Source organism: Odocoileus virginianus, chromosome 26 (genome assembly GCF_023699985.2).
Source record: "Odocoileus virginianus isolate 20LAN1187 ecotype Illinois chromosome 26, Ovbor_1.2, whole genome shotgun sequence".
NCBI lineage: Eukaryota > Metazoa > Chordata > Mammalia > Artiodactyla > Cervidae > Odocoileus > Odocoileus virginianus.
The window spans coordinates 11,806,822-11,828,744 of NC_069699.1; the positions used below are offsets into that span (position 1 = coordinate 11,806,822).

Here is a 21,923-nt window from a genome sequence, read left to right on the forward strand (position 1 = left end):
AACCAGTTAAAAATGGAATCTGTAAGAATTAACCTAGTTGACAGGGCTGTGGAGTTAGTCTATGTCTATCAGTCATATTTGTTCAGTTAGGGACTCCTAAGGACTTGTTGAATTGCGGGCTAGGCGCCTATCCTAACGAGAGTTCGCAGCCTTCGCGAGCGGGGAAAGACGGCTGCTCGGCCGGGTACTTCATTCCCAGATTCAAGATGAACAGCCGGTAGGGATGCGAGATCCACGATCCGGACCGTGGGGGGATCTGGGGTGATGTGCGGCTCGGCTGCGAGCCAAGTCCTGCAGAGCTTGGGGCCCAGACCGCAACGACAGCGGAAGCACGAACGCGCCGGGGTCCCCTGACCGGGAGCAGGGCGGCGGCGCCCGGCAGAGTCCAGAGCCGGTGGGCCTAGACCTCAGCTCCGGCATCGCCGCCGACGCTCCGGCCCTGAAGTTTCACCCTCCCGGGACGTGTGCCGCCTGCCCCTCAGAGCCGGGGTCCCGATGCCGCCTCCCGCGGGTAGCCGGCAGCGCGCAGCCAGCACCGCATCTGTTCTCATGGCCCGGGGCATGCGCGAGGCCGGGGCGTCGGGCTCGGGACAGTGGAGAATACCGGTGTCGCCCTCCCTCCAGCCCACCCCGGCTCGCGGAGACCCGCGCCTCCCTGACTCGGACTACCGCGCCCTGGGGGGGGCTGCCCTCCAGTCCCGCGCGGCGGGGCAGCGCCGGCCTCAACCTGGGAGAGCGACCGCAGAGCGCGCGGGCGCCCCGCCCCTGCCCCGGGCTGGCGGACGGCGGCGGCGGCTGCGGTGGCAGCGGGCGGCTCCGCGGCGCGGGGACTACTTTCCGCCGCCCGCCCGCGCCCCGCCCCTTGTCCTCGCGCGGCGGAATGCTCCGCGCTGCGCCGCTGGCGGCAGGATACAGTGAATCCTGCGCGACTTATAAGAGCTCCTTGTGCGGCGCCATTTTAAGCCTCTCGGTCTGTGGCAGCCGCGCTAGCCCGGCCCCGGGAGCGAAGAGCGAGGGGAGGCGGAGACGGAGCAAGGTTCGAGGAGCAGCTCCGGTCCCGTCGAGCCGCCAACGCAGGCCGAGACTCCCGCCGCGGGAGGAGCCAGTTCCCCTGAGGTGCTTGGGCGCTCCTTTCCTTACCCGTCTGGGGCTGCTCCCGTTCCCGCTTCGGAGCCAAACTTCGTCGCGGGCGCGCGGTCCCGGCGGCGGCTGGGAGCGGACCCGGCGCAGCCCGAGGCCCCGGGGTGGGGAGCGGGGGGCGGTGTGGGCTTTGGGGCGCCGGGGAGGTGGCAGAGGCGGACCGCGCCCGGGGGGCGGAGGGCGGCGGCCGGGCCCGGTTCCGGTTGCGCGGCTCCTTGGGGGCCCCGGGGGTGCCGCTTTCGGGGAGGGGGCGCCGCGAGGGCGCGTCCGGGAGGTCGGGTGGCCAGCGGGGTGGGCGGGTGGGTGGAGGGGGCTGTGGTTTCCGTCCCGGGCTCAGGCCGCGGCTGAGTTTGGGGGAGGGACCCTGCGCCTCGGGATGCGCCGGGGCCGGGGTGGGGGGCGGGGTGGGGACGGGGGACTCCGCCTTCACGGCCTCCGCGGGGAGTTGGGGTGCGGGCGCTGGGCCTGGGACGCCACGTGAGGTCCTATCTCCAGGTTCCTTTTTTCGTGCTTTAAGGATGATTTTTTTCGAGGGTTAATAAGAGGTTAGTGATTTTTAATGGCCTGCTGGTGTGAGTGCGCTCGTTTAAATCGGAGCAACTTTCAACCTTAGAGGATCCAAACTGTTAGTGCAGACAGTGCGATGCGCCAGGAGGATTTGCACAGATAAAAACCTATATCTTGCATCTGTATTTTCTTGTACGGTGCAGGTGAGTGAAAGCGGGCGTGCAAGGGAGGTCCTGGGAAAAATAAGGGCGAGGGCGGCTGGCTTACTGTCTCTTATCAAGTGACCCAGAGGACTCGGCCTGAGACTGCTTCGATACTTGTGTTCCTGGAGATTCTTTATTCAAATAGTTTCACGGCAACTAAACTTGATTTTGAGAGCACTTTCCAGCGGGGTGAATTTTCCCCTCGCTACGAAATGGCCCGCAGGAAATTCGAGCGTTGCAACTTCGTTCCGTGTTTTGTCTGGAGAGAGATCTTGGAACTGAGACTTTCGAAGTTCGCTTTTCACAGCCTTCTCCTGAGTCCACTAAACTTGAAAGCTTTGCCGGACGGGTGTAGTTGTTTGCTTCGGTTTCTTTTCCGTGTTGGAGGGAGCATTGTCTCCTACTTTGTATCTTCCAGACATCTGTGGTCTCCCCCCACCCCCACCCCGGGTTTGTGAGTGGTGAATGAAGGGAGACTGGTCTGCTGGTATGCAGAGGTCGGCAAAAGGAAATCGAGGAGTGGTTTTAGTGAAACGAGAGCTTTGTGTCGTGAATAGTGGTGGCTTAGACTAGACAGCAGCTTGAAGAGACGGCTCGCCTTTGATAAAGTCTGGGCTGCTGTTTTCAGATGGCTAAGTTATAAAGTATTTTGTCTGGAACTTGGGAAGCCGTTTCATTCTGTCTCGGTGTGCATTCAGTTCCTTTGGCTATCTTCCTGTTAACGTGTTGTCTTAAGAGATACTGGAATCGCTTGAAAAAAATTTTTTTAAATGTTTCTGTTTAATATCTGCTTAGATTAGTGACAAACTTTCGTTTGGGAGGCATTTTTTTCGGTCTGAACTGAGGCGGCTGCTACGTTTATTTTTACATTTAAGCGCCAAATCTCTGGGTTTAAAAAAAGGTGCCGTTAATGTTTGCGAATATCTTTTCACAAAATTTGATTAACTTGCGTCCAGTATTCATTACTTTGACCTAGTCTTTGTTCTGAAGGCCATGTACAAGGCCCTAAAGTGATTGCAACAGTAACTTGAAAAACTTCCAGGAGACTATTCTATAGGATTAAAGGAATGCTGAGACTATTCAAGTCTGAAGTCCTTGAGGGGGAAATTGAAAAACTGTGCCACAAAGTTTAGTATAGCATGTAACAGAGTCCTTGCGGAGTTCTAGGCTTGAGATTTCCCCAGAAGCTAGAGCAGTCATTTAAAATTGCTTTCAAGAAAAACCAAATGTTAAAAAGTGCCTAAAGAAAGTAAAACATTTAGTAGTGTTCAAGTGTCAGTAAGTGTCCAGAAGTTTTATTTCTTTGGAAGCATATCCTTTACCAAGATAATTATGTAGATAATTACATAGATTCCAATATTAAAACCAAATTGAGCTTCTTACTGTTACTAGTGATAAATGGGATAAAATTATCCATGTAAATGAAGTTGTATATTTTTCTTTTCATAGACACTTCCCTCCTCCACTTCCCATATAGGGAGAGAAAACTTGAAGTAGGCTAATTTCTCTGAGTGTTTTGAGATTTGGTTCTTGGGAAAGCTATCTGCAGACAGCCTGTTTCGTTTTGGGAGGAGTGGAAAGAGGAGCATAAGTATTGTTGAAACTAGGGACACGGAGAATTCAAAAATTTGAATCTCACTCTTTTATACTTGTAAGTAGCAGTGAAATTAAAATCCCAGAAATAGGTGGTTTGTAGTATTTTCAGCCAAATGAAACTTTTGTGTTATTGAAATGAAACAATACAGCATCCAGTTATAATGAGATTTTGTTTCTCTTTTATGGTTTACTAGTTGCTGATAATAACTGCAGAGGAGTAGGTGGTAAATTTTAAGTATGTACTTTGAGCTTGGTTGGAAGCGTGCTTGATTGCCAGCCCAGGGCAGAAAGGATGAATGCTTTTAGAGCAGGACATACTTGTAATAAAAAGTATTAACAACTCTTTTGTGCTGCATGTTGACTTGTGACTTTGGTTGTGAAAACACTAGTTGTGTTGACTTGGTTGTATTCTTGTAGCTCTCTTTTTGTTGGGAATACAATTTTATATCTTTTGTTGAAACAGTTTGAGTAAAAACATTTTTATATCTTGAAAGTAAGTAGTATAACATAGACTAGTAGCTACTTCTGGTTAGTCCAGAGCTTGTATCTTTTGCCTCTGGACCCGCGTTCAGAGAAGACTGAGTTGCAGAATCAGTCCTCCTCCTTTAACAGACTATTGTTTATGTAATACTCTTCTAATTGTGTCTTGATAGATAACTAAGCTAATGGGCTAAAATAAATATATACTTTGTAAGTTCCAGGAAAGGAAAATATGTGATTTGTATTGCTTGAAAATGAGTAGGAGTTACCTTGTGTAGTTCTTGATCACTTAAAGTCGGAGAAAGTTCTTTATTTCCTCTGTTTACTTAAGAATGCTGCTTTTGTGTTGTATGCAAGTCTGAGCTTGACCAGGTTTGAAATCTAGATACTTCTGTTGAGGCCTGAACCCTGTATCCCTGAAGCATGTATTTAAATCTGCTCCCTAAGGAAAAAGAAGCTTTTATGAGAGAATCAGTCATGTTAGGAACCCTTTTTAGAGATTAACTATCTTGCTAATTGTGAGCATCTTTTCTTTTAAAAGATATTATTCTCCAGCCTGAAAGTCTCCTCAAACTATTGCAGCTGAGTGACAATAGCGTCAGGGCATGTTTTCATTGCATGCTTTGGTCACATTGAGTGCCCTCCAGTGGATATAATGTAATGCTGATGATTTTTCCCCCCCATAAAATTTGTGTGAAATATTTTTATGAATAGTTTTGATGTGAAAGCATCAGTCAAGAGAACTTTTGAATTCGAGAATAGGATGTTCATATTATTTTTTGCTAGTTGAAAGATTGGCTTTAGAACATGTCATCTCAGCCATTATTTTGCAGGAGAGAGGTCAAAGTTAAATCAAGAGTTAAATACTGTCACTTTTTGTAGGAAGTTCTGCTTAAATATAATTATAAACCAAGAACTTAGTATAACTTTTGAGGTAAACCATCCTAGTATCTGGGCTTCCCTGATGGCTCAAATGGTAGAGAATCCACCTGCGATGCAGGAGACCCAGGTTCAGTCCCTGGGTTGGAAAGATGCCCTGTAGAAGAGAATGGCTATCCACTCCAGTGCTCATGCCTGGAGAATCCCATGGACCGAGGAGCCTGGCGCGCTACAACCCATAGGGTCAAAAAGAGTCAGACATGACTGAGCGACCACACTTAGACCTAGATCCTAAAATCGAGCCATATTAATGAATTCTAGAAACTAAGATTCTCAGATAAAGTTAACAAAAATGAATTATCAATTTGTCTAAAATCTCTTATACAATAAAACTGAAGTAAGTCTTCAACTTGGTTGTATTTTCAAGAACTGGTTGAAGTCAACTTATGTAAACTCCAGGGTATAATGCCTAGTGACTACAGGCATTTGTGTAGAGTATGCATTTATATAGTGCTTTGATGCACTATTCCCGTATTTTGACCTGAAAATTCTTCAATAAAAACTTTCTCCACATTCCTATGTTACAGTTCTTGCTATTTCTATTAGCATTATTTTATAAAAATACTTATTTCAGATCAGATTCTGATTAATAACAGGAATAAAACCCATTTAAAAATAGCTTTTAGAACTCAAATGGTCATTTTTATGGAAAATGCTCAGCTTAGAAAAAGTGTTTTTACCTTTGTATGTTTTTCGTAAATAGGTGGTTGAAATGAAGTTTACAAGTTGATTGAGTAGGGAGGGAAAGTGATCATATCACTTAAATGCTCTATTTTGCTATGAAATTTAGTATGATTTTGTGGAAACATTGATCATGATTTTTGACTATTTAAGAAATGTATTATTGTTCTATATTTTTAAAAACATAAGGCAAGAATGCCTCAGCTGTTTTATATTTCAGAATGGGTTGTGATCCTTCATAAAGGATCATGTATTGAATAAGTAATGTCCAAGTCCATAACTATAATGTTCATCATTTACTGCCTCAAGGTCAAATAGCTTGTGTTCCAGTTTCAAAGATTTTTATGAGAAGAGAGTAGATTTGAAAGTTCTGTTGAAAACTGTGTACATCTTTAAAAAAAAAATTCTGCTTGTTAGGGACCTAATTTATCTCTTGAAATGGGCCACTTGTCTTCATGCAACAATTTGACAAACAGTATAAGTGACTAAGATCTCTGACACAAACCATATAGGATTGATCTTGCATCCCAGTGGGAGTAGCTACTCAGTATCTCCAAGCAGGTATGGGCTCACTGGGCCCCTGTGAACTACAATGAATTAAGAAAACATATGTTCCATCTAAGCCAATCTTCAGCTGCAGCCGTTGTGTGGAAAGTAGTTTAGGTTTCCACATCATCTGAATTTTTTCTTTCTTCTAAGAGAAGCAGGAAATCTGGATTAATGTGCATTCCATGATTGCACCAATGGGTCTTGGTGGCTCGGCGGTAAAGAATCTGCCTGTGATGCAGGAGCTGCACAAGCTGTGGGTTTGATCCCTGAGTTGGGAAGATCCCCTAGAGGAGAAAATGGCAACCCACTCCATTATTCTTTATATTTCAGAATGGATCCCATAGACGCAGAATCCCATAGACAGGAGCCTGGTTGGCTAAAGTCCATAGGGTTACAAAGAGTTGGACATTACTGAAGCAACATAGCACACACATGATTTATACATGTTGGTTGGTGAAATTCATGTTTTAAGACATTTCAACACAAATTAAATACACCTATTGGCAGGATCTGCCAGTGTGTGACATCTGCAGTAAACCATTTGGAGTACAGTGTTTTAATTTATTTATTTTATTTTTAATGATGATGATTCTATTAAGTAACTGAAGGTAGTACAATTCTGTATCTATGTCTCTATATATACATATTGACACGACTGAGCGAGTAACATTTTTACTTTTCATAACTTAGTAAATAAGATTTGATAAACCATTAGGTTCATATATGGCACTTTAAGAATGCCTTGTATCAATTGACTATATAAACAGATTAGGAACTTAAAGCAGGTTCATATTATTAACTGGGAAACCTGCACTTAAAAAGTCTTAAGAATTAAGATGGATTGGATCAAGGAAAAAGAGGAGAAAGAACAAATTTGTGCATCACTTGATCATTTTAAGTATAGTTTTTAAAGTGTTTTCTTAAAAGAGGTCTTACAACTTAACTTTGAAGGTGCTTAAAATGCTGGACAAATTCTGGCTGTGTGTACACAATCATATCAGCCTGAAGTTTTATTGATGTCTTTAAATCACATCCTGGTTTTCAGCCAAAGTCTGCATTTCTGTGGTAATCTATTTATCAGACTAGATTTAAAACTGAAAAGCAAAGTTTAGATAATGAAAAATTAACTGAATGTTAGTTTTTGTTTTTTAAAGTAATGGCTTCCTCCTATTTGGTCAGAATATATTTTTAAATGTTTTAGGAGTATAGTTGCTTTACAGTGTTGTTAGTTTGTTTTACCTTGGTGTGAATCAGCCGTAGGTACATGTATATCCGCTCTGTTTTTGGATTTTCTTCCCGCTTAGGTCACCACAGAGCATTAAGTAGAGCTCCCTGTGCTGTATAGCCTGTTCTCATTAGTCATCCCTTCTATACATAGTAGTATTACCTATTTTATACATAGCAGTGCAGTCCCAATCTCCCAGTCCATTCCATCCCCTGGGCAGAATAAATTTAGGCAGGCCGTCAAATAGATATTGGTAAAGTCTTTTGCTGCTCGGGCAAGATTCTTCATTTCCAGAGTTTGAAAAGTTGTATATTTAGTCTTTAGATTACATGTTTAAGTGGCCAACTATGTCTGTACTGAAAATGCAAACCATAAGCTAACATTGGTTTTAAAAAGTATCATCTGAAAATAGTGCTGCTGATTGCAGTTGTGTTTACATGATATAGAATGCAAGCCAAACTGAGCAGTGGACTTTGCAGAACACATTTGTCCCAAGGTGTGCACCCCTTGGCCTGTTCCACAATCCCCATATAACTTTACAGAGCCACTGTCAAGTTTCTCTTGTAATAGTCCAGAAAATTCCGGCCTCTGATTTCTTTTGAACTTGTTGAAAAGCACCCCCCAGCCCCAAGTTAGTTTGATAAGTGTGACAGCTGGCTGGATGATGTTAAGGTAAAACTGCTTCATAGCAATGCCAATTTGCTCCCCTATTTATTTCCATCTATTAATTTCTTCATTAATATTCCCATTGTTTTACTTGTAATTTCATAATTCTCATGTTGCTGGACTGCTTTTCCTTTTAACTGATTTAACAGGTGTGTTAGTTAAAAAATCTGGGGGTTGGGGAGATGTTTTTAACCTGTTTGAAGTTCATCAGTCCACATGGCATACAGGTGATAGCTGTGGTAAATCTTGTCTTTAATGCTGATCTGACTTGGAAAAGATGTACACATGCTAAAGGGTGGTTGATATGTTTCTCTTATTAACAGTTTTATGATAACTGAAATACTTGATATGTATTTATGCATACTTTATTGTACATTATCTGTTTAAAAATGTGAGAAGTTAGATTTACTGCAAAAAATTTCTTAAATACAATTTGAAGTTGATCTTAATGATTCTAATTTGCTTCATGGAGGAGTGGCTGTTGTAAAATCCTCCCCCCCCCCACTCCCAACCCCGAAGTATAATTCAGTGGTTTGCAGATAAGGGTGTAGAGAGTGAGTGTGTCTTTGAAGTTATCTGTGTATTAGATGAGTGACACATGTATACCGGCAGGTTTCTTGGAAATAGTTCTCAATCCGGTTAACTCAAATGTTTCTAAGTGGTATCCTTTCTCTTGTGTAGAAGTGCTGAGGTAGACACTTAGTATCTTTCCTGAGCCATAGAAAGAATGTAGCAGTGTCAAACATGACTTTATTTTCAACAGTTCATTTAGATACAAGGTGGAAGTGGCTCAGTCCTGTCCTACTCTTTGTGACCCCATGGACTATACAGTCTATGGAATTCTCCAGGTCAGAATACTGGGTGGGTAGCCTTTCCTTTCTCCAGGGGATCTTTCCAACCCAGGAATTGAACCTAGATTTCCTGCATTGCAGGTGGATTCTTTACCAGCTGAGCCAGGAGGGAAAGTAGACAACAAATGTTACATGGGGAACATAGTAAGCTGACGTACTCCTCTCTAGATCCATTCATAAATTTAGTCTTTCTGGTACTTCGCTTTATTTTAAAGTTGTTTCATTTAAAGTTCATTTAGTTTTTAAATTTATTTATTTATTTTTTTAAGGTAAACCATCCAAGCAGTTTTTATTCATTAATATTCATAAATACACACAGCAGCTTCATTAGAGATTTCCATTTTCCTCTTCAGTTTGAATGTGGAGTATTACGAGAGCCTTCTGCATGTCAGGGTGCAGGAAGCAGAGATCACCCCTGCACTGCTACCTACATTTACCTGCTAGAAGTAAAAATTAGTTAAGTGGAAATGATTATCATATATATTTTTCTCTCTTCCTTTTTGAATGTACACAATGTAACAAGAGTGACAGACCTGAAATTACAATCACCAAACAAACCCAAGATAGTTGTTGTCCACTTTCATTGGCAAATACAGCACAGAGGACATTGTCTGCGAATTGGGATGTCATCAAAGAGGAGGTGGTGGAGGCTCATTTCCTTTATTACTCTCTTTTAAATTTAGGTTTTCTAAAGCAACATCTAAAGGCATAATATCTACACAGCCCATAGCACCAAAATCTGCCATTTCCCCCCATTCATCCTCGTCTGAGGACGAGCTCTCTTCACGCACTAAAGTGGACAGAAGGAGCTCTTGGACAAAGAGGAAAAGCCACATGATATGAAATGAGGTTTATATTGTTCTGACTTTTAGTTATAAATGTCCTCTGTGATCCATTTACACGGTAAAATTGATGTTATATATGATAGTTGTCCTCTATAGGTCACTATTTTCTGCTTTAATTCTGCTGTCTTTTTTTCGTAGGTCCTAAATCAGAGTGCCAGTTGGTCTATTCCCCATGGAATGAAAATAGGCTAGATTAAGAGATGAGAAATCTAGGAGTCATTCATAAGGCAGAGTAATGATAATTAAAATACTGAAATTAGATATTTTCTTTTGTAAGAGTACTAACATTCTTGAATCATGCTTGAAGAATGCCCTGACTGTGTGCTGAAGGGCCTTAGACTTCTCCTTATTGCCATTATACACCAGATCATATTACATTTCTCTTCAAAGTGTGAAGATAAGAAGACTGTTTAACCTTTTCTTTGCTCCTCAAACTAACCCCCTTTCCCCCATGAGAAGCTAAGTAAGCAGGAATTCCTTCACCTTCTATTATCAGTCTGCATGGAGGGTCCATCTTTATAATGAAGCATTATAGTCAGAGGCCAGTCCTGACACATGACTTTTGTAGGACTTATTTCCTTTAGTTATGCCTCTGTTCTGTATGTATTACCCTTATCCTCCCAGATTTGGATCCCATTGTGGTTTTGGGTCTCTGTTTCCCACATTTTATCATCTCTTGAAATCCATTCATTGACACTCTAGAACTCATAGTCTTTAGCACATCCTTTTTATTGTCAGTCTTTTCTGGGAATGTTTACTTTTTCTTGCTCCCGCTATAACCTAGCCTCTCCCCATAATGCTACTGACCTTGCAACTCTCTCAAGTGGTAAATGTTGCCCCTTCCTGTGCACCTTTTATTGGTGAACCAGAAGGTGGAGGAAGTGTCCTCTTTGTTCATCATTGTCACTTCTTGACCATTCTTTTCCAAAACTTTCAGCTTTGACTCATGCCATCAAATTATTACCACCTACTACCCTCGTTGTCTTAGTCATTACCAACTTTCCTGGGTCATTCCCCTTCTTCCTTGGACACTTGTCCTGGCTCACTGTCATCTTTATTTCTGTTCTAATTCTTGGTGATGCCAATATTTGTGCAGACAAGTGCTACTCAAAATGGCCCATGTTCTGAGAACTGTTACAGTATGAATTGCAGTAAGTAGTTTGTGCCAGAAAGTAACACAACTATGTCACTAAGTTCAGTGTTTAGTTCAACCGAGTTTTTTTTTGGGGGGGGTGGGGTATAATCTGGCACAAGCTCCATATGGTGTTGTGGTCTGGTACTTTGAGTAACATTGATATAGAGGATGCCTCCAATATTCTGATCTCTTATTTCTTGATTTCCTCTCCTCCAGTAACCTATTTTTCTGTCTGATTCAGCCACCCTAATTCCAACAGCTCTTCAGTGACACGATAACTTCTCTCTGTCAAAGCTCTTCAGTATCCCTCACCCTTACTTCTACTCAACTGAAATTTCAGATTGAATCATAATCACTTTCTTATATACTCTGTCAACAAACCTTGTCCCTCCCTGACTTCATGCCCAGCGGTCTTTGGTCTCTTAGTTCCTCTCTCTTTATGACTGTGTCTTTTCCCTCTCTTCTCAAACCTCCCAGTACTCCCTTCCCATGTCTCCCCTGCTTTCTGTCTCACAGAGCATGTCGAGTAACTGGAAGATTCCTGTATGCTCTCACATCTGTGGCTGTGCCATTCACCTGCTCTGTCATTATGGACAGACCGTAGTGTTCAGAGAGAAGGACAACCAGCTCATGTCTATACTAGATCCCATGCCCTCTTGCTCTAAAGAATATAACTGTCTTTCTGCCTTCTCGTGCATCCTTGGTTTTTCCTTCTGTGAGCTTGCATGGTCTTTGTCCCCGTTTTTTAAAAAATCTTTTCTTCTTGTTTCCCAGTCTGCTGCTTTTTTGAATAAGACACCTTGAAACAATTGCTTGGATTCACTCTCACCCCTTTTCAACTCCTACCAGTGACCACCACTTTATAAATCTCTAATCCTCATCTCATTTAACCTCTCAGTAGCACTTGGCACAATGGCTTGAGACATGTTTCGCTTGGCTTCTAGGCCACCATATTTGCTAGCAGGTTTTTTTCCTGCCTCACTGGCAGTTCCTCCTTACTCTTCTTTGCTTTTTCTGTTATGTCTCATCTGTATATTGCAATGGCTGAAACTTTAGCACTTGGATCTCTCCTTTTTCATTATCTAAATACACTTGCGTCTCATAGCTTTAAACAAAGTATTTAACCTGTTTGCTGATGGCTTCCAGATTTATATCCTTAGCCTGAGTTTCTGCCCAGAACTATAGGTCCTGATAGCCAATGTTTCCCCAAACATTTTGGATGTCTTCAGAAGCATCTCAAATGTAATATACCTATAACTGAGCTCCCAATTTCTCCTAAAGCTGCATGTCTTAGTATGTCCTAAATGCACCTTTTTTTTTTTTTTTTTTTTTAGTTACACCAAAAACCTTGCCGTTCTTGACTGTCTTTCTCTCACTGTACCCTGCCTGAAACTTGTCAGTTGTTCTTCTAATATAGACGCAAAATTTAGCCATTTCTTACTATGCCGTTTCATAGCCATGCTATCCTAGGGTTACTGCAGAGGTCTTCTAACTGGTCTCCCTGCTTACATTTGTTCCCCTTAAATGTAATCTCAACCCAGTGACCAGCATAATCCTTTTAAAGCAATGATCAAAACAAATAAAAATAAAGCAATGATCATAGAACTTTTTTGTTCAAAACCCTCCAGGGGCTTATGGTCTCGTTTTGTAGAAGCACACACCCCTATGTGTTCAGACTGTTATCTTTATCACCTACTTCTTGCGTCCTGTGACTCATCAAAGGACTAAAGCTGAAAGGATTTAAGAGAGGAGTGAAAACCGGGAGAAGAGCTGCAGCGGTCATGCAGGTGACAGGTGGTGGTGAATGAGGTTAGGGTAGTAGCTCTAGGCCCCGAAGGGCTGGGTTGGAGGGATGCTTTGGAGGTACAGGCTCTGTAAACCCAGTTCTTCGCTAACTTGCTGTCTCCTTTCTTGCTTTGTTTTTCTTTAGCCTTCAACACTGTCTAACATAATAGATATTTTACTATTTTTTTATCCTCTTTTTTTTTTTCACCTCCTAGAACATAAGCTCTAGGAAGACAGGGATTATTGTCTATTTCCTCACTTTTTGCTTTCTTCCCAATGCCTATAATCATAGTGTATACTAGTTGATTAGTGAATATGTGTTGAGTGAATGACTTTTAAATCTTTTCACCTCACTTTGGATCTTTCCCAATAGCACATAAGTATATTCCATCTTTGCAGAGATGGTTCCTTCCTGTCATGTATGGCTCCCGTTAGATTGAGTTCTTCCTTGTTCACCCGTTTTCACTTTACCATCGTCTTTTACTTGGTTTGTTGCACTTAATCATATTCTGAAGTAACCTGTGTTTACTTGCTTCTTTTCTCCTTTCACGATCTGGTTCTGATTTGTATGCCTGGTACTCAGTGTCTGAAAATTGTAGACGCTAATAAATACTGGTTGAATAGGTGAATATTCTGGAATTGGATGACTTGTTTCTTTGCAGCTAATGCCCCTTTAGTTTCTCTACTCCCTTTCACACTCTGAAAGACGTGGCCTATGGATATGATCTTTATTTTTCATCTCCTATTTCAGCTTGTGTTTGGTTTTCATTATCAGTGAACCTCCTTTTGCTGTACTCACTATTGGACCTCCATGTTGACCAATGAAAGAGATACTTTTCACGTTTAGTCTTGCTGGGTCACTTTAGCATTTGGTGCGTGTTTGTTTTTGAACTTGCCTTTGGAACAGCAATATCCAGTAGAACTTTCCTGTGATAATGGAAATGTTCTACATCTGTGAGGTTGATACGGTAGCCACCAGCTACATGTGACTCTTGAGCACTTGAAGTGTGGTAATGTGACTGAGCTAAACTTTAATAAAAATTTAAATATAAATAGCCATGTGTGACTAATGGCTATTTTTTTCTCACATTCTCCGAGCTCAGGAAGTATGACAGCCTAATTGCTCAATCCAAATGCCTAGGAATCATTTTTTTTTCATCCCACCCCCAACCCCCTGTGTCCACATGTTCATCATCTACATCTTTGTCTCTCTTCCTGCTCTGCAGTAGGTTCATCTGTACCGTTTTTCTAGGTGCCACATACACGCGTTAAAATACAGTATTTTTTTCTTCCTGACTTGCTTCACTCTGTATGATAGACTCCTAGGTCCATCCTCTTCTCTACAAATTTCCCAACTTTTTTCCTTTTTATGGCTGAGTAATATTCTATTGTATAAATGTACCACAACTTCTTTATCCATTCATCTGTCGATGGACATTTTGGTTGTTTACATGTCCTGGCTATTGTAAATAGTGCTGCAGTGAATGTTGGGGTACATGTGTCTTTTTTTATTGGAGTATAATTGCTTTACAGTGTTATGCTAGTTTCTCCTGTACAGTGAAGTGAATCAGCTATATGTATACATATATCCCCTCTCCCCTGACTTCCCTTGAACCCCTCATCTCATCCTTCTAGGTCATCGCAGAGCCAGCACCAAGCCAAGCTTCTTGTACTTTTTAGCAGATTCCCACTAGCTTGCTATTTTACACGCTTCCCTGGTGACTTAGTGGTAAAGAATCTGTTTGCCAATGTAGGAGATGTGAGTTCAATCCCCAGTTTGGAAAGATCCCCTGGAGAAGGAAATAGCAACCCAGTCCAGTATTCTTGCCTGGGAAACGTCTTGGACAGAGGAGCACGGTGAGCTGCAGTCCAGTGGGGTCACAAAGAGACACGGCTTAGCGACTAAACAGCAACATCTGTTTTACACATGGTACTGTATATATGTCAGTTCCAATCTCCCAATTCGTCTCACCCTCCCCTTTCAACCCTGTGTTCACACTTCCGTTCTCTTAGGTCTGTAGCTCTGTTCCTGCCTTGGAAATAGGTTCATCTGTACCATTTTTGTAGATTACACATTCATGTGTTAATGTACGGTATTGATTTTCTGACTTCACTCTGTATGACAGACTCTAGGTTCATCTACATCTCTGCAAACAACTCTATTGCATTCCTTTCAGTGGCTGTGTCATATTCCACTGTATACATGTAACACATCTTCTTTCTCCATTAATCTGCCATTGGCCATTTGGGTTGTTTGCGTGTCCTGACTAGTGTAAATAATACTTCAGTGAACATCTGGGTACAGGTGTCTTTTTGAGTTATGGTTTTTTTTTAGGGTATATGCCCAGGAGTGGAATTGTTGGAGTCATATGTTGGTTCTGTTTTTTAGTTTTTAAAGAAACCACCGTACTGTTCTCCATAGTGCCTGTATGTCAGTTTACATTCCCACCAACAGTGCAGCTCGGTTCCTTTTCTCCCCACCCTCTTCAGTGTTTGTAGACTTTTTGATGATGGCCATTCTGATTGGTGTGAGGTGAATACCTCCTTGTAGTTTTGATTTGCATTTCTCTAATAATTAGTGATGTTGAGCATCTTTCCATTCATCTCTTGGCCATCTGTATGTCTTCTTTGGAGAAATGTCTATTTAGGTCTTTTGCTCATTTTTTGATTGGGTTTTATTTTTTTTTAATTTTAAATTTAAAAAACTTTTTGCTTATTTTTGCCTGTACTGGGTCTTTGTTGCTGCATGTGGATTTCTCATTGCTATGGTTTCTCTTGTTGTGGAGTGTGGGCTCTAGGGCACATAGGCTTCAATAGTTGTGGCTCTCAGGCTCTTGAGAACAGGCTCAGTAGTTGTAACACATGGGCTTACTTGCTTCATGGCATATGAGATCTTCCTGGACTAGGGATTGGACACATGTCTCTTGGATTTGCAGGCAGATTCTTCACTGCTGAGCCACCAGGGAAGCCCTGTTTTTTGTTTTTTTCTTTTTTTTTAATTGTACTACATGACCTGTTTGTGTATTTTGGAGAGTAATCCCTTGTCAGTTGGCTTTGTTTGCAAATATTTTCTTCCTTTCTGAGGGTTGTCTTTTCATCTTGTTTGTTAGGAGTCATCTTTAATTCCTCTCATCTACTCAGTCAGTCCATCAGTAGAGCCTCTTTTTTCTGTTTCCAAAGTATTTCTCTAATCTAGCTACTGTTTGTGCCCAGCGCTGGTAGCCTAGCTAAGCCACCATCTGTCACTGGACATTGCTTTACTGGTTTACCTTTTTTCTGTTGCCCTTTCAGTTTTTTTCATTATAGCCAAGGTCAGTTTTGAAAAACTCAAATAGGATCTTCTTATTCACCTGCTTCATAACCTTTCATGGATTTCCAGTGGAGTTTAGAATAAGAAATACTTTTTTTTTTTTTTTAAGGCTGGAAAGGTCTACATGGTCTGGCTACTTTTAACCTCATCTCATTGTAATCACCCTTTCCCACTATAATCGAACTACTGTGGTCTTAAAAGATAGTCCTAACGATTCTGGAGTTCTGCACATTATTTCTGATTTCTGGAATGTTCCTGCTCTGCTCCTTATATGCTAGCTCTTTTCCATCTTTAGGTCTCAGCTTGAAGGTTCCCACAGAAGCTTGGGGCTACTCTTTAAGTAAGGCCGTCACTTGTCCTCGTGTCATTTCTACTACCATCTCCCATTTGTTTCTTAGTTACACACTTAACCACTCCTTGCAATTGTTTATTCAGTTGTTGTCTGTGTCTCTGTCAAGAATGCAAGGACCATGTCTGTTTTATGTCACTGCCGTATCCTCAGAATCTGTTATTCTTCTTGGCATATAGCAGTTGCATAACAAGTTTGTTGAATATATGAAATCTCTCCATTCATTGGATTTATGCTATTGGTACTGCTGTATGCTAGAACTATTGAGGAAACAAAAGAATTACGGAAAAGATTTTTTTTGTGGGACAGAAAATCTCTTAACCTCAGAATTGGGTAAATTGAGAAGACAAAGAACGTGATATACCAGTTGTGCATTTGTACACAGCTCCAGGTTTTGACTCACTCACTGGTATAGTTTTGGACTCGCAGCAGGTCAGAGTTCCTTGAAGTTCTTTGTATTGAGGTAACAGAGTAACATATTGAAAGTAAACACTTCCTGGCTTACTCTGTTATATACTATTCTCTCCTTCCTAAATGTACGAACCTCATAATTAGGAGACCTAATATTATGGTAAGGCTGTTGAAGGCAGAGGGGGTCCTTCTGCTTGGGAGAGTGCCATACTGTTGGTTTGCGTGGTGGGGGACACAAGCTGGCTAAAGATTAAGGCAGAATGTGCTGTCTTAATGGATAGATGGTTCTCAAGGAACTGATGCTAGGGTCACTCTCTGGAGTCACGTTTATGTTTTGTTTTTTTCTGGTTTGTTTTTTAGCTTGGGTTAGTTACACACAGAGTTGAATCATATAGTTTGTCTTTACCTGTAGCCCTTTGCTCTGGGAGTAGCAGCATTAGCAACATCTGTGGCACTTAAACAGTGGTAGAGTGCAGCAGTCCTTTCCAGCCCAACTGATGGAAAACCATGGGGATGGAGCCAGGTAGTCTGCGTTGTTTCAAGTCCCAGGTTAAAAAAAATAAAGTTCCAGGTTAGAACCTTTGGAAGGACCAGTTTAAACGGTTCTGCAAGCAAAATTGGAGATGTTTTTGGTTAAACAATTTTAAAGAGGGAAATTGGATGAAGGCAGTCAAAAGGTACAGACTTCCAATTATAAATAAATGCTGGGGATGTAATATACGACATGATTAACTCTGCTGTATGTTATATGTGGAAGTTGTTAGAGTAAATTCTAAGTTCTCATCACCAGAAGAAATTTTTTTTCTATTAATTTTATATCTATATATGAGGTGATGGATGCTTGCTGAATATACTATACTGTAATAATCCTTTCATGATATATGTAAATGAAATCATACTATGTATCTTACACAGTATGAGTTATATCTCAATACTAGAAGAAAAAAATTAGAAACTTTGGGAGAAAATATAAAAATAGCTGTTTGAGGGTACCAGAGAATGGTCAAAAGAAGACGGAATTTTGAGGAGATGTGACCCATGAAAGAAGGGACACGCTTACTTGGTGACATCCATATCTCTAAGGCTTCCCTAGTGAGAACTATGACCAGTGTTTCTGGTGCGATCTAGAACTCATGTAGTATCGGATGATGGAGCTCAGGGTTGCCAGGATGGCTGGAAATTGAAGTTAGGAGATGGGTAGATTCAGAGTGGAGGGAGTCCCAGAGGGAAGCTTCAGAATCTGTGTGTAAACTCCTTTCGGATCCTTGGCTGACCAAGGAAATTGGTTCCAAGGAAACTCATGTTAAAGCAGTACATGAACACTGAGAAGCATGAGCAGAGATTTCAGCTCCCATCCTCACTGTGAAAGAGGAGTTTAGAGTTTGAATTCTACCAAATTAGGGGGTCTTGGTAAACACTTCATGCTTTTCATTTGAAACCAGAGAACAGTCACACTTTAGGAGTAAAGATGTTTCCCAGGATTAAGGTAATTCACCACAAGTCTAAGGGTAAAATCTGAGACAGATCGCTTCTAATAATGTGTGAAACCAAGCTCCATAAAATTAAGATGATTTAACTGCCTTAAAGAATGTTTAAAAGAAAACTCCAGAAACCAGAGTTTCCACAATATATCCAATACACAATATCGGATATATAATATACAATCAGTAGTGACTAGACATGTGAAAAATTAAGGAAAAAAAGTCACCCAAGATAAAGAGGGGAAAAAAAATGCTGAAATAAACCAGATATTAGAATTTGCAGACAAAAATAAGACAAGGAATAAGACCAACATATAATAACAGCTATAAATAAAAATTTTTTAAAAGACTGTCAAACTGGGTTAGGAAAGGACAGTATCCAACTTTGTATTCAATATATGTTGTTGTTCAGTCGCCAAGCTGTGCCTAACTCTTTGTGACTCCGTGAACTGCAGCACAGTTCATAGTGAAGGCTTCCCTGTCCTTCACCATCTCCCCGAGTTTGCTCAGAGTCGAGCCCCTAAGTCAGTGATGCCATCCCACCATCTCATTCTCTCTTGCCCTCAGTCTGCCCCAGAATCAGGGTCCCCTCTGAGGGCTTGGTTCTTGCCAAAGTATTGAAGCTTCAGCATTATTCCTTCCAATGAATATTCAATGTATGAGGCAATTAAAAGAGTCAAAGGTAAAAGATTTAGCAAAAATATATCAAAACAATATATAAAAAACAAAAGTTACAGTATTTGTATCAAAGTCAGTTCGCTATAAGGAATTTATTTGATCTATATGCTTTTATAGAATTTATCTCTGTGGTACATTGTTTAAAAATGCTTTAGGAAACACATTTGGTATGAATATATGTAATACAGTTGACTTGAAGAACACGGGTTTGAATCACATGCATCAACTTAAAAACTCTTTCCTGCCAGTAAATATAGTGCCTGTATTTTGATTTTACAGATTTTTGAATAAAATGTGAGGAAAAGTTTCTGTCAGATTAGAGATCACAGTATGTGGAATAAAAAAAGACTAGTGTTTGAATCTTGATTCTGTCTCATCCTTGAATGAGTCATTTATCAATTCCTATGTTTCTGAAGTGTAGAGATAACAATATTCAGATTTTCCACCCTGTGGAGATTGGTTCCCCTAACCCCCACCTTTTAATATTTCCAAAAATGTTCATTAAACACTTCCTGAAAGTACCAGGCACATAACTGTTGAAAAATTAAACTAAAAGGCATAGAGAGAAAGTTGGAATTATTGACAGTAATATTCTTAACATTCCTCTGTATAAAGAAATTTATTAACTTATAATGAGAAATAAATACACACTACTGGGGGGAAAGTAAATGAAAAATAAATCATTCTGTCTATGTTGATAGCACTAGAAATTGTTTCTAGAGAGTTAAAAATTAATTCTAGGTAACACATAATTTATGTATCATCATCACATCTTCTTCAGATACTGTCACCGTTGGCCAAACATGTGGGTCTAAGTGATACATTAATAATGACCATCATTAATAACAGTGGCTAACATTTTTTATAGGGGGAAGAAAAATGCATGCATATATCAAACTATATTTCTATTTTAGCATGTACCTGATCTTAATGGTCTGAAATGGTTTTTCCAAAACAGATGGTCTTGATGTGGCTTTCATGTCATTTGGTCCAGTTTCATTTTTTAAAGTAATACTTATTTTTGAAGATAATTTTGGGAAAGAAGTGTGTGACTACTCTTAATAGCCCACTTAGAAACCCTTTCTGCCGCTGTTCTTCACATTTAGGTTTAATCCAAAAGTAAACTCACTTGCCCCTTGGTTTGTTCTCCGTGAAAGTAAGTAAGAAATAGGGTTTGGCCAATTATTGCCTGCCACCTCACCTGGTTTTGCAGGGCCTGTGAACTAAGAATGATTTTTATATTTTTTTAATGCCTAAAGATAATAGCTCAGGTTATAATATCTCATGACACATGAAATTTACAAAATTCAAGTTTGCACTTTCCATGAATAAAGTTTTATTGGAACCTGGCCATGTTCGGTAGTGTGCATATTGTCTGGTTGCTTTCTTACTGCAGTAGCAGAGTTTAATAGTTGCTACAGAGAGCTTCTGGCCTACAGAACCCTAAAGTATTCATTGGTGCCTTCTTAACGAAAAAGTTTGCTGACTTTTCTTCTAGGTAAGATAGATTGTTCACAAGTGAATCCTTCATTTTCCTAAAAGCATTAAGTCTCTTAGATTATATATAATTGTTGTTGGCTTAGAGCCTCTGTTTTACATTTTAGTTGTTATCATGCCTACTTTTAGAACATTTTTCTTATTTTTAGCATATTCAGTCCATTAAGTAAGAGCTTGATCTGTGCTAATAAGCATTTTGGAAACAGTGAGAAACTCATGGTAGAGTCCCATGAGAATCCCTCTCAAAGTTCACTTACTGAGCTTGCTTTTTTTAAAAAATTTCATATATTTATTTTTAAAGATCAGTGTGCTGGTATGGTGGGGAAGGGAAACTCTTGTAACAAGTTGGAGAAGAGGAAGGTTATGGGATATAAAGCAATGCGTCAAATTGCTTATGGAAGCCATTGAGTACGTGCCATTAATTCTGCTGGTAGCCTGAATTTAGAGATTAACATCTGGAAATTTTTTTGAAGTAAAATCTTCCATTTTCTTAGTATAACATACTCATATTTCTAGGCACAGAGTCAAAGTATGGAGTATGTAGTGATGCTGTGGTTACTGTGCAAAGATTATAGTTCTTTAGCCTTACTTATGATACTTTTATTTAAAAACTTAACCCTTGCTCTCAACTGCAGCAGTGATCGTTAAATACTAATTGTTATAACTTTGGGGATGGGGATGGGATACATGGTTTGATTGAAAAGGGATGTGACTGAGCTAAACAGACTTGAATTTGAGGGGTTTTTTTCTTAATAGTTTTATTTATTTGTTGGTCTTCCTTGGGTCTTAGTTGGAGTGTGCGGGCTCCAGAATTCGGGCTCAGTAGTTGAGGCTCCTGGGCTCACGGGCTTAGGAGCTCCATGGCATGTGGGGTCTCAGTGCCCCAACTCGGGATTGAACCCATGTCCCTGCCTTGTGTGGCAGATTCCTAACCCCTGGGCTGCTAGGGAAGCCCCCTGGGTTTGAGTTTTAACTGAGCAGTTTACCAGCTATACTCATATTAACTGCTGCTAGTCTTTTTTCATCTGATGGTTGGGGGGGGGATGTTTACTACTTTATGTGGTAGCTGGGTACCAGAGTTCATAAGATGACACTTGGCCCAGAACTGAAGTTGCTAGGCATTTAATTATGCTACCCTATTAAATATTTTTAGGGCAGAGTTAGATGTTTACCTGATACTATAAGGAAACACACTAAAGCTGTAAAAGATACTTTTAAAGCTAATATAAATAATCTAATCAGGTATCTGACATTATTTTGTGATGAAGTTGATTTTTAGAGTATCTCCACTTTAGTAGAATAATTGAATGAAAAAACTCTTAGAGTAAATTACTAAAATAGAAGTTTATTGATATAATAAAATAAAATGACATTTTCCTAAATAATTTTTAAAATTGCAGTAAATTTGTTTTCCTTTCTTTTAGAAAACGTTTATTTTTCCTAAGATAAAAAAATGTCTTTTTTAAAAAATTAACTTTTTTATTGAAGGATAATTGCTTTACAGAATTTTGTTGTTTTCTGTCAACCTTAACATGAGTCAGCCATAGGTACACATATATCCCCTTTGTTTTGAACCTCCCTCCCGTCTCCCTCCC

At 40.6% G+C, this 21,923-nt stretch overlaps 1 protein-coding gene across 4 annotated transcripts in view; it reads left to right on the forward strand.

Annotated features, from left to right (window-relative positions):
- Positions 1 to 1,025: 1,025 nt before the first annotated feature.
- The window catches only part of CTNNB1 (catenin beta 1), a 46,578-nt gene continuing 25,680 nt past the window's right edge, over positions 1,026 to 21,923 (forward strand). For all 4 annotated transcript variants that reach the window (XM_070455490.1, XM_070455487.1, XM_070455488.1 and 1 more), the window contains exon 1: positions 1,026 to 1,116. The gene's annotated coding sequence lies outside the window, so the exon portion shown is untranslated. The remainder of the gene's footprint in view (positions 1,117 to 21,923) is intronic.